This window comes from Triticum urartu, chromosome 3A, assembly GCF_056163025.1.
Source record: "Triticum urartu cultivar PI428250 chromosome 3A, HENAU_Tu73, whole genome shotgun sequence".
Classification (NCBI taxonomy): domain Eukaryota; kingdom Viridiplantae; phylum Streptophyta; class Magnoliopsida; order Poales; family Poaceae; genus Triticum; species Triticum urartu.
Genome location: NC_141875.1, coordinates 11,077,337 through 11,087,547, shown reverse-complemented (window position 1 = coordinate 11,087,547; position 10,211 = coordinate 11,077,337). Strand labels below are relative to the sequence as shown.

General features: G+C 42.7%; 1 long non-coding RNA gene across 1 annotated transcript; it reads left to right on the top strand.

Moving 5' to 3' along the window:
* Positions 1-2,239: 2,239 nt before the first annotated feature.
* LOC125551587 (uncharacterized) lies at positions 2,240-8,172 on the top strand. Its single transcript, XR_015617940.1, has 5 exons — positions 2,240-2,392; positions 3,505-3,706; positions 4,721-4,810; positions 6,588-7,193; positions 7,860-8,172. It is a non-coding gene; the product is annotated as an uncharacterized LOC125551587 (long non-coding RNA).
* The last annotated feature ends 2,039 nt before the right edge of the window (positions 8,173-10,211 follow it).

The following is a 10,211-nucleotide window of genomic DNA, read 5'->3' as shown; positions in this document are numbered from 1 at the left end:
ACTAAAATAGAAATGAAGAGTGTCTTGAGCTTTTGCCAATCTTCTGTCCTTAGCATCTAGAAGGGGTTCCACATCCTCTTGTCCATGCCACGCCTTTGTTGAACTTTCTGAAATATACTAGATAAAAATATTAATCCAACAAGAGATATGTTGAAATTAATTACCAAAATCACTCAGGGAGCACTTGTGCTTTCAACCTTGCAATGACACATCTAAATAGGACATGGTTGCAAGTTCCATCTTGGCCACACCTCGTGGACAGGACGACAAGTTCCATCACCCCACCTTGTGTTTTCGTCTTAAAAAATTCACTATATAGCTAGGGATCCTATGGAGAATTGTCGCGAAGGTTCCATCCTTCAAAAAATCTTGTCGTCCCCGTTGGTTAACCTCACCCCATCTAGCTTGTTATGGAGGAGGTCCCAAGCCGCCACTTCAAAGGGCCCAAACAATTACTGGAACAACGGAGTGCATATGTCGTCCACTCTGACCTCCACGACTCTTGCACTTGTATTGTGCGTAATGACAAAGAGTTGTCGGAATTTGTCTCTAAGGGCCCCCTCTGCTATCCCATGTCCGAGCCAAAAGTGGGCAAGCTGCCCTATTTTCTCTTCGAATTTGATAGGCGGCAAGCCTTCCCTATCCCGAAGCTAATTATTTAGATCATTGCTCTCTATGTATGCATCGTCGAATTACATAGCGAGTGAAGTGGGTTTGATTATTTTTCGGTCGTTGCAGCTTGTCTTTTCTAAACATGCGGAATTTGTTATTCATTATATTTATATGTGTAATTAGAAAAAAAAAGGACCAACGCACGGGCATTATACTAGTAGAGATTAGGAGTGGAGATCAACGAACAAAAAACCAAAGCAACCTGGGAGAATCGTCAACTGCTTGCGGCCACGGGTATTTCCTATTTGCCGCTCGTTGCATCGAAATGTTGACACAACACACATGCCAACGACATGACCGGAGGATCTGGGCCGACCCACTTAGCCAACCGGTTTTGGGAACCTTCTAGATGGTTCCCAGAACTGGGTTTTTCTGTTTATTTTCTTCTACTGGCTTTTTGGGGGTTTTCTATGTCTTTTTCTCTTTTTTTCTTTTCTTTATCTATTCTTTTTCTTTTTCGTTTATTATTTTTCCTTCTTTCTTTTTCAAGTGCGATTTTATTTTCAAGATTTTTTAAAAATTCAAATATCAAGAAATGCTCTTGTTAAAAAAACAGATTAAAAAATGTTCGTAGTTTCAAATTTTGTTCATAATTTGAATAAATGTTCCCTTTTCAAATATTTGTAATTCCAAAAATGTTCGAAAATTCCGCAAAATATCACATTTTAAAATTTTGTTCACAACTTCCAAAAAAGTTCTGAATTTCGTAATTTTTTCATGTTTTCAGAAAAAATTGGAGTTTCAAAATTTTGTTCATGTTTACAAAAATTATTCGCAATTTCAAAATTTGTTTGTCTTTTCAAGAAAGTTTATTGTTTAATTTCTTTTGTTTTTCTAATAATTGTTTGGAATTTTTAAATTTGTTTGTATTTTGAATAAAAATGGTGTTTCAAATTTTGTTCATGTTTTCAAAAATTGTTCACACTTTCAAAAAAGTGTTCAGAATTTCAAAATTTATTCATGTTTCTAAAATGTTGAGACTTTCAAAAAAATCTTGTTTTCCAAAAGTTGTTCGGAATTTCTAAATTTGTTCATGTTTTCAAAGAAGGTTTGAGTTTCAAATTTTGTTCGTGTTTGGATTTTTCGGAATTTAAAGTTTCTGTTCTCATTTTTCACTATATCTTCATAATTCCAAAAAGCTGTTCCAAGTTTTAAAAGATTGTTCGCATTTTGAAACGAAATTGGAATTTAAGAAATTGTTTGTGTTTTTTAAAACATTGAGTAATGGTCATTTACGCTGCTACAGTTTGTCCTTTAGAGTTGGTGCTACTCATTTTACATCCGTGTATACAGTTCGGCTGGCTAGCGCGGTACCGACCACAACAGAACGTCTGGAGATTGAATTCCAGGTTGCGCATTCTTTCTATTTCTGATTTTTTGCGCCCAACCAATCACTAAGAGTTTTACTCCAGTGGGCCGGCCAGTTGCGCGCGCTCTGTGCGAAGAGGCGTCTGTTTGCCGCATAATGCGGTAAATAGGAGGTCCCGCGGCCGCGTGCGTATCCAGCCTCAACGAACCGCCGAAGGCCTGTTTTGGTATGGGCGGCCACGTTTATGTAGCTGGGCCGGCCACATTATTGCAGAGTCCAAACCTAACATGACCCCCTTCTTTTATATCGGAGAAAACCTAGATGTGATCTGACCTCTCCCACAGCGGCGGCCGGCGGCTGGAGGTCTGGATCGGAGCGGCGGCTCGGTTGAGCAAAGAGGCGGCGCTCGAGGTACATCCCCCCCCCCCCCCCCCCCGACCCCACACACACACCTCCTCCTCCCTCTCCCTCTTCCCCCGCCTGGTCCCCGATGTGGGTGCTGTGGATGTGAGCGCCGGCGGCGGGGAACAGGGGTACTACGGAGGCGGGTCATGGAGGCGCCGGCGGCTCCCGTCCCCCTCTCTCGTTTTCTGCAAATTGTTATGGACAGTGAAGCTCGATTCAATTCTGTTCTTTTGCTGCGAGTTAATTACACAAAACCACAACTTCAGGTTAACTTATAACACTTTACCACAACTTTTGAGTTTTTAAATAAAAAACCACAACTTCAAGTCAATTTATAACACTTTACCACAACTTTTGAGTTTCTTTAACACAAAACCACAACTTCTGAACTAATTCTCAACATTGAGCCCAAATCTATCGGTCAACTTCTTTTAATAGCCAATCTGATTGATTGGGCCCACATGTTAGGACCTAAGTTGGAAAAAGGTGGCATGTGCGCATCTCCTATGTGGCCTACCATTTCCTCCTCTTGCCATCCCGTACCGGCGCTATCAACTCCACCTACGCATTGAGCAGGGAGCTGGTTGTTGGTGGGGTGGTCGAAATTCTGCGACAGGATGATCACTCCGAGCATCCTTGAAGGCGAGGTTCCTAGTGTCGCAAAGCCGCACCCGTCCGGACTATGGCATGGTCAGGCGGGGCACGCGAACTAGACAGAGAGGTCTTGGGGAGCTGCAGGTGAACGCATCGTCGAGGATACGATGATGTCGTATGCAGACTGCTATGTTACACATATCCAGTCAGCGCCACGTAGGAGGGAACTTGCTACCTAGAGCCTGACATATGGGCCAAATCATTCAGATTGGCTATTAAAGTAGTTGACCGATAGATTTTGGCTCAATGTTGAGAATTAGTTCAGAAGTTATGGCTTTGTATTAAAAAACTCAAAAGTTGCGGTAAGTGTTATAAGTTGCCCCGAAGTTGTGGTTTTGTGTTAAAAAACTCAAAACGTTGTGGTAAAGTATTAGAAGTTATCCTGAAGTTGTGGTTTTGTGTAATTAACTCTTTTGCTGCTCCTCTTTGTGCCAGATCTGATGCATCTCTCGCTTTCTCTGCAGTTAACACGGAGGAGCACAAGGCAGCCCCTGCAGTCCGTTTCTCCCTCAGAAATCACCAGCATCTGGCAGTCCGTTTCTCCCTCAGAAATCACCAGCATCTGGCAGTCCGTTTCTCCCTCAGAAATCACCAGCATCTGGCAGTCCGTTTCTCCCTCAGAAATCACCAGCATCTGGCAGTCCGTTTCTCCCTCAGAAATCCAAGGTATAACCCTACTGCACATACAACTGTTTCTGTTGTACTTTTCTATGAATTGATCGTGCATATAGGATCATATATTTGATTGTGCATACGAGAGCATATGTGTGATTGTGTATGGATAGTGAGCATGTGTTTGTTTGTGTATGAACAGTGGGGATATATTGGAGTGTGCGCTATTTCAAGTTATATGTCTGAGCAGGCTGTCTTGTTTTTATGCCTCACTTGATGATGGAATCGGCTGTTCAGTCTAGAAAAGGATAAATAAGTGAACATGTATGTTATGGGCCAATAGATGAGAAGGATAGGATGAGAAGTGAGTACCTAGAGAATAAAGTATATAGAGGGATGAAACAACCTGTGTGAACATGACCTTTCTTTCTATTTTGTCAACTTTTTAGGGACCGCAAGTTGCTTGAAGACACTATTCATTTGTCCATTGAACAAAATTTTGTTGTAGCTTGATGCATTATTCACGATTGGGTTATAAATGTCGGGATAGATGAACTGTGTATGAACTATGAAGTAACTTAACTATCAAATGTGGAAATGTGTACAAAAGAATAGGTAAATTGTTTAACTAATTTATTAAATGAAGGCAGTAGGTACTGGATGTTACACAAATTGCATCCATTGTCATTCAATACACAAATTTCTTCACTCTAGTTTCTTGACTTCTCGCTCTGCTTAGCTAAGGTTAGGAAAATCTTTTGTAGTTTGTGGTTGCCTAGCTACATTTACAGTTCCCTAAATAATAGTTTATTTTGTTACACGCTGTCATGTGTATTAGCAACCATGAATAGTACTTTACTAGTTTTTTGTATATGTAAGTGCCTTCTAGTAACCAGTGTAGTCCACATCTTTTAAGTGAAAATGGGCGCTGCCCCCCCCCCCCCCCCCCCTCCCTCCCTTCTCTCTTGATTAGCGCAAGTTGTTATGGACAGTGAAACTCGATTCAATTCTGTTCTTTTGCTGCTCCTCTTTGTGTCAGATCTGATGCATCTCTCCCTTTCTATGCAGTTAACACGGAAGAGCACAAGGCAGCCTCTGCAGTCCGTTTCTCCCTCAGAAATCAGCATCTGGCAGTCCATTTATCCGAAAAAATCCAAGGTATAACCCTACTGCACATACAACTGGTTCTGGTGTGCTTTTCTATGGATTGATCGTGCATATAGGAGCATATAATGTTTGTGAATACGAGATCCTATGTGTGATTGTGTATGGACAGTGGCATGTATTTGTTTGTGTATGAACAGTGGGATATATTTGAGTGTGTGCTATTTCAAGTTATATGTACCGTATGAACTCTGAGCAGGTGTCATGTTTTTGTTCAATTTTGCATGGTAGATAGACAAGAAGCGAAAGAAGCTAATTGTTGCGATTGTGTCATATATGCATATCTTGATGGCATTGGCTGCAGATCAGTAGGCACAGTAGATGAGAAGGATAGGATGAGTAGTAGGAAAGAATATGGAAATGGTTTACTAATTTATTAAATGAAAGCAGTACGTACTGCCAACGATTACGAGTCGAACGACTAGTCTAGACTAGTCGCTCGACTAGTCTATGAGTCGCAAACTGGCTGTCGACTCGGTTTCTCGTGTAGACTACTTGTATGAGTCGAGCCAGTCATCGACTAGTCGACGACTAGTCCAGACTAGTCGACATGTTCGAGTCGAACGACTCAAAAAACTGGGGGAGTATAAATACGATGCCTCATCCCACGGGAGACCTAATCCTTTCTTTCCCCTCCTCACCTGGACGCGCCGCCGGCTGCTGGACGTGCCCGTCGAGCCCTCCTCGTGCCGCCGGCCGCTGTACTCCCGCCGCCGCGGATCTGAAGCTCCACCGTCGCCGGCCCCATGTCGCGGATCTGAAGCTCCACCGTCGCCTTCGTCTCGCGCCCCTCCTCGCGCCGCCGGCCCCTCGTGCTCTTCTCCTCTTCAGGCAGGTGAGCCTCAGTGCTGCTCTGCCTCGCTGCTGGACTGCTGGTGCTGCTCTGCCTTGCCCCTCCTTTCTCCTCCTCTTTCTTCTTGGCTTGCCGCTGCTGTTGCTCTGCTTCGCTGCTGGACTGCTGGTGCTGCTCTGCTCGCAGATAGACTGCTGGTGCTGCTGTGCTTGCTGCTAGTTGCTGGTGCTGCTCTGCCTCAGTGACTCCACTTTGCTTGTTTCAATTGTATACTGTACTTGTATACTTATATAGTGTAATACTATGTACTACTACTAGGTATTATTAGTTATGTACTGTAAGTTCAGTGCTACAGTACCATGTCGACTAGTCTAGCACTACTACTGTAAGTCTATGAGTCTCAACCTTGGAACGACTCGTAAACATTGGGTACTGCATGATACGCAAATTGCATCCATTGTCATTCAATACACAAATTTCTTCACTCTAGTTTTTGGTCATTTGGCTCTGCTTAGCTAAGTTTAGCAAATTCTTTTGTAGTTGTAGTTGCCTAGCTACAATTTACAGTTTCCTAGATAATAGTTTATTTTTATTATACTCTGTCATGTGGGTTAGCAACCATGGATAGTAGTTTACTAGTTCTTATGTAAGTGCCCTGTAATACTTCTTGTAACTAGGATGGTCCTCATCTTTTAATTGAAAATATGAGACCATGATGCACATCTATTATGTGTTTGAAAGTTGTGACCATGTAAATGCAATGACTGAATTTAAAAGGTGTAGGCAGCTTTAGATACATGATGTTATTGCCTGGTTTTGGGAATATTCAAGCACATAGTGAGCACATAAAAAAGTTCTTACTGAAACAAGCCGTGAGGTTGAAGATCTACTTGTTTTGGTTCTTACAAAAGTTGCAATTAAGTTTATAGCTAGTGTCTTTTGTCTGTTTTAAATTGATCGTTGTTATTATTGGTGCAGATCAGTAGTCACAATGCCGCAATCAAATGAAATCTTACCTGGCCTACTAGCTGCGAAAGCTATTGCAGCACGCCATCAGATCCGTGAGGTCATTGATGGCGTAGCACAGTTTGTGACCGAAGTCGGGCTTCGGCAATGTGCCATTCGAGAATACAACGCCCATCACATCACCGGCGACGAATCTGGTTACTGGATGGCTGAGCTTGAGTGGGTGTACCGAGAAATGGTGCCCGTGTATGCATCTGTTCAAGGAATGTTCCTTGTGCGTGATCCTCAGTTTGCAGCTGTGCTGGGAAACGAGCAGGAAATACAGTTGAGAAACATTCTGATAGATGCCAATTATACAGTTCACTCGATCAACCGTTTGTTCTTGGTGATGGGGAGCAGCGCATCATTGTTTCAGTATATTGTGAATAATTGCTCGCTTTTGGATCCAGTAGCTCATCAGGAGGCAGAAACCGTATTAAGCGAGGTCACTAATATCGGTCGCCTCATACAAGCTTTTGCAGGCAATCTCCAGTTCCATTTGGAGGTTGTTGCAAATATTTGCAATGCGGGCATGTTGGTTCCACCCGTGCACCAGGACTAGTCGAATTATAGGCCAAGGTATTGAACTAATGAATCCATTTCATGCCTGTGTTAAATTGATGCATGATTTCTTTTGCTTTATGTATGAGCTGTCCCTCTTTAGTTTGGTAAATGTTCATATTGTGTGTAGTAGTTTCATACTATATTGGAAGTAACCTGAATTTACTCATTATTTGGAAGTAAGTGGGGTATGTGTCTGGCATGGGTTGATGGGATATACTCCATCTGTCCCATGATATAAGACATTATTACATCCAATATATTCACATATTGGATATAATAATGTCTTGTATTATATGGGATGGAGGGAGTACTTTAGATGTAGATCATGACTTAGCTGACAGTCACTTAAAATATATGCTTTCCATTGCTGAAGACAGTAACTATGTATACTGTTCTGCACATCAAGCTTATCAGTACTCGTTATCTGCATTTGACGAGGACTGTGGGTCAAAATTAGCCCATGACACAGGAATTACAGAAACTGTCGCTTGTGTGTGTTTGTTCTGAAATTATTTTATTATCCCTGCTCTTACAACAGTTTTAGGATTGCGTGTTTGGTTAATACCTTTATTTACTCTTGTAGGGTTGTAGTTGTTACATTAGATAGAAGTATAATGATGTCGCTTGATGTATGCTTGCTTCAGCTCTGCTGTCGGTTCTTATGGCGTTTTGTTCCTGCAGGCCTGCAGGATAACAGAGAAAGGCAAAGGCAGGCTTTCATTTGAAGCAAATGTGAGGTTTTGGTAGAGTAGATGGCTATGTGGTCGGTGGTAGTAAAACGAATGGTGGAATTGTTGTTATAAGTGTTTTACCTCCTTGCGGGTCTATCTGCAGATAACATGTTTTGCAGTAGTCTTATCTTGAGACCTTTGACTTGATGCAGTATCTGCAGATAACATGTATTGTAGTAGTCTTATTTTGAATGGCGTTGAGGCATTACATCAGCTTGCCGGGTGGATGTTAAACTGGTTATCTTGTTGGGTACATGTTCTTATTTCCTTGTGTGCCTGTGATATTTTGTTGAGCAATGCATCTATAGAAGATGTAGATGCAAAAATTACGAACTTTTGCATCTCTGAGGTCTAAAATCGCATCTCTAACTGATGATGTAGATGCAAAAAAAAAAATTTACTTCACCTGCTCCGTGTTGTAAAATAAAATATCTAGAGATGCAAATTTGCATCTTCACATCCCAGTTATGTAAAAATGATGTCATGCTCCAACTGCCAACCGTCATTTCTAGTTGTTCACCCACGCGTGTCTTCTTCCTCCCTCCACTTGCCGCGCTGCACTGTTGCGTCTGCCCTCCCACCACCCTTCGGGTGTCTTTTTGCTATTCCTTCGTCGCCGTCCATTGTTGCTCGTGACCAAACCGGCCAAATTGTGCCGCACAGTCGTTGCCCCGATTCGAGCGCCGTGCAACCGCCGCCGCCACCATGCCGCCGAAGAAGGCCCTGAAGAGCAAGACGGGGTTCTTCCGAAGTGTGGACGAAGTTGTCCGGCAACTTCGACGTTGACTTCTACGAGGGTCGCCACTTTTGGCTCGGCAAGTACCCCATTGTCGACGAGGCCGCACGTGCGTATGATGTCGCAGCATGGCGTGCCACAAGGCCAAGGACGGAGCTCAATTTCCCGACGATTGAGACCTGGGCGGATGCGGAGTTTCTCGTGCCAGAGAATTTCCGGATGGAGAAGATGACGAAGAAGAGGAATAAGAAGCCGGCCATTCGCGTTGCACCCGGCGATGGCGACGATGGCGAGGTTCGCGCGGGAGCATCCGGAGTACCTCCAGGCTGAGCCCGAGTTCTATTGGAAGCGCGTGGATGAGCAGAAGAAGAAGGGGGTGAAGAAAGAGGACGAGACCGGCCCCTCGACGGTGATCCCCGTTGAGTTGGACTCGTCGGACTGTGATGACTCAGAGGAGGAGGACGAGGGGTGCGACGACCCGAGAAATGATGAGTTCTGGGAGCAGTTCAGGAGATCCGATGAAGAGTAGTTTCATCTTCGATGTAGTTCAAGTAGTTGTTTGAACTAGTAGTAGTCGTTGGAGTAGTAGTAATTTAAACTATGTTTATTATGTTTTAATTAGAACTATGTTTAATTATGTTTTAAATTAGAACTATGTTTGAGTTATGTTTCAAATGAAGTAGTAGTTGAATTTGCTATGTTTGAATTATGTTTGAAATGAAGTAGTAGTTCAGCTAGTTCTACATCTTCATATACACCATCTCTTGGATTAGGAATTTATATCACCACATAATAAATATACATCTTCTCTTGGAGTTGGCTCTTTTTAAAAAAATGTAAAAAAACACTTTTTGGTGATGTAAATTATACAACACCCACTTTTATCATCAAATTTGCATCATCTGTTGAGGATGCTCTTACGATGTTGACCATAGATAAGTATGGAACACAACAATGGTTACTGCTACTCATAATAACGAGCTTGAAGAGGTAACAAACAAACCGGACTAGACCGACTCTGATACAGCAATGCGTTGCAATATTGCTGCCATGAGGACTATTACTACTAGCTACTATGTTTTTTTTTAAACCAAGGCAAAAGACTTGCCTCATTCATTAGTTAACAGAGGAAGAATTCAGTTATAAACATAGCAATGGCTCCACAACATAGCCCATCACAAGAAAGAGAACCACACGACAATACAAGGAAGACTACTCTCGGGGCATGATGATGCTTAGGTGCCTAGATCCCGCGGTGATCTATAGCTTGGCCTCATTTTGTATAAGCTTGAGGATGTAGAATGGAGGTGTCAACTTGTTCTTGAACACTCTAGCGTTTATCTTGTTCCAGATAATCCAACAGACAAACATGGCGAGTAGGGCTTGAATTTTAACTCGAAACTCACGAGCTAAATGAGTAGCTCTTGTCTCGGCTCGACTCGACTCGAAAGTTGGTGGCCAAAGAAAGGAAGTTAAAAGCATAGGAGAGTAGACTTGCACTTGAGGAGGAGAGGATTCATGATGCCAAGAAGGCCGAAGAATGTGCTATCATGTTAATGGATCCAA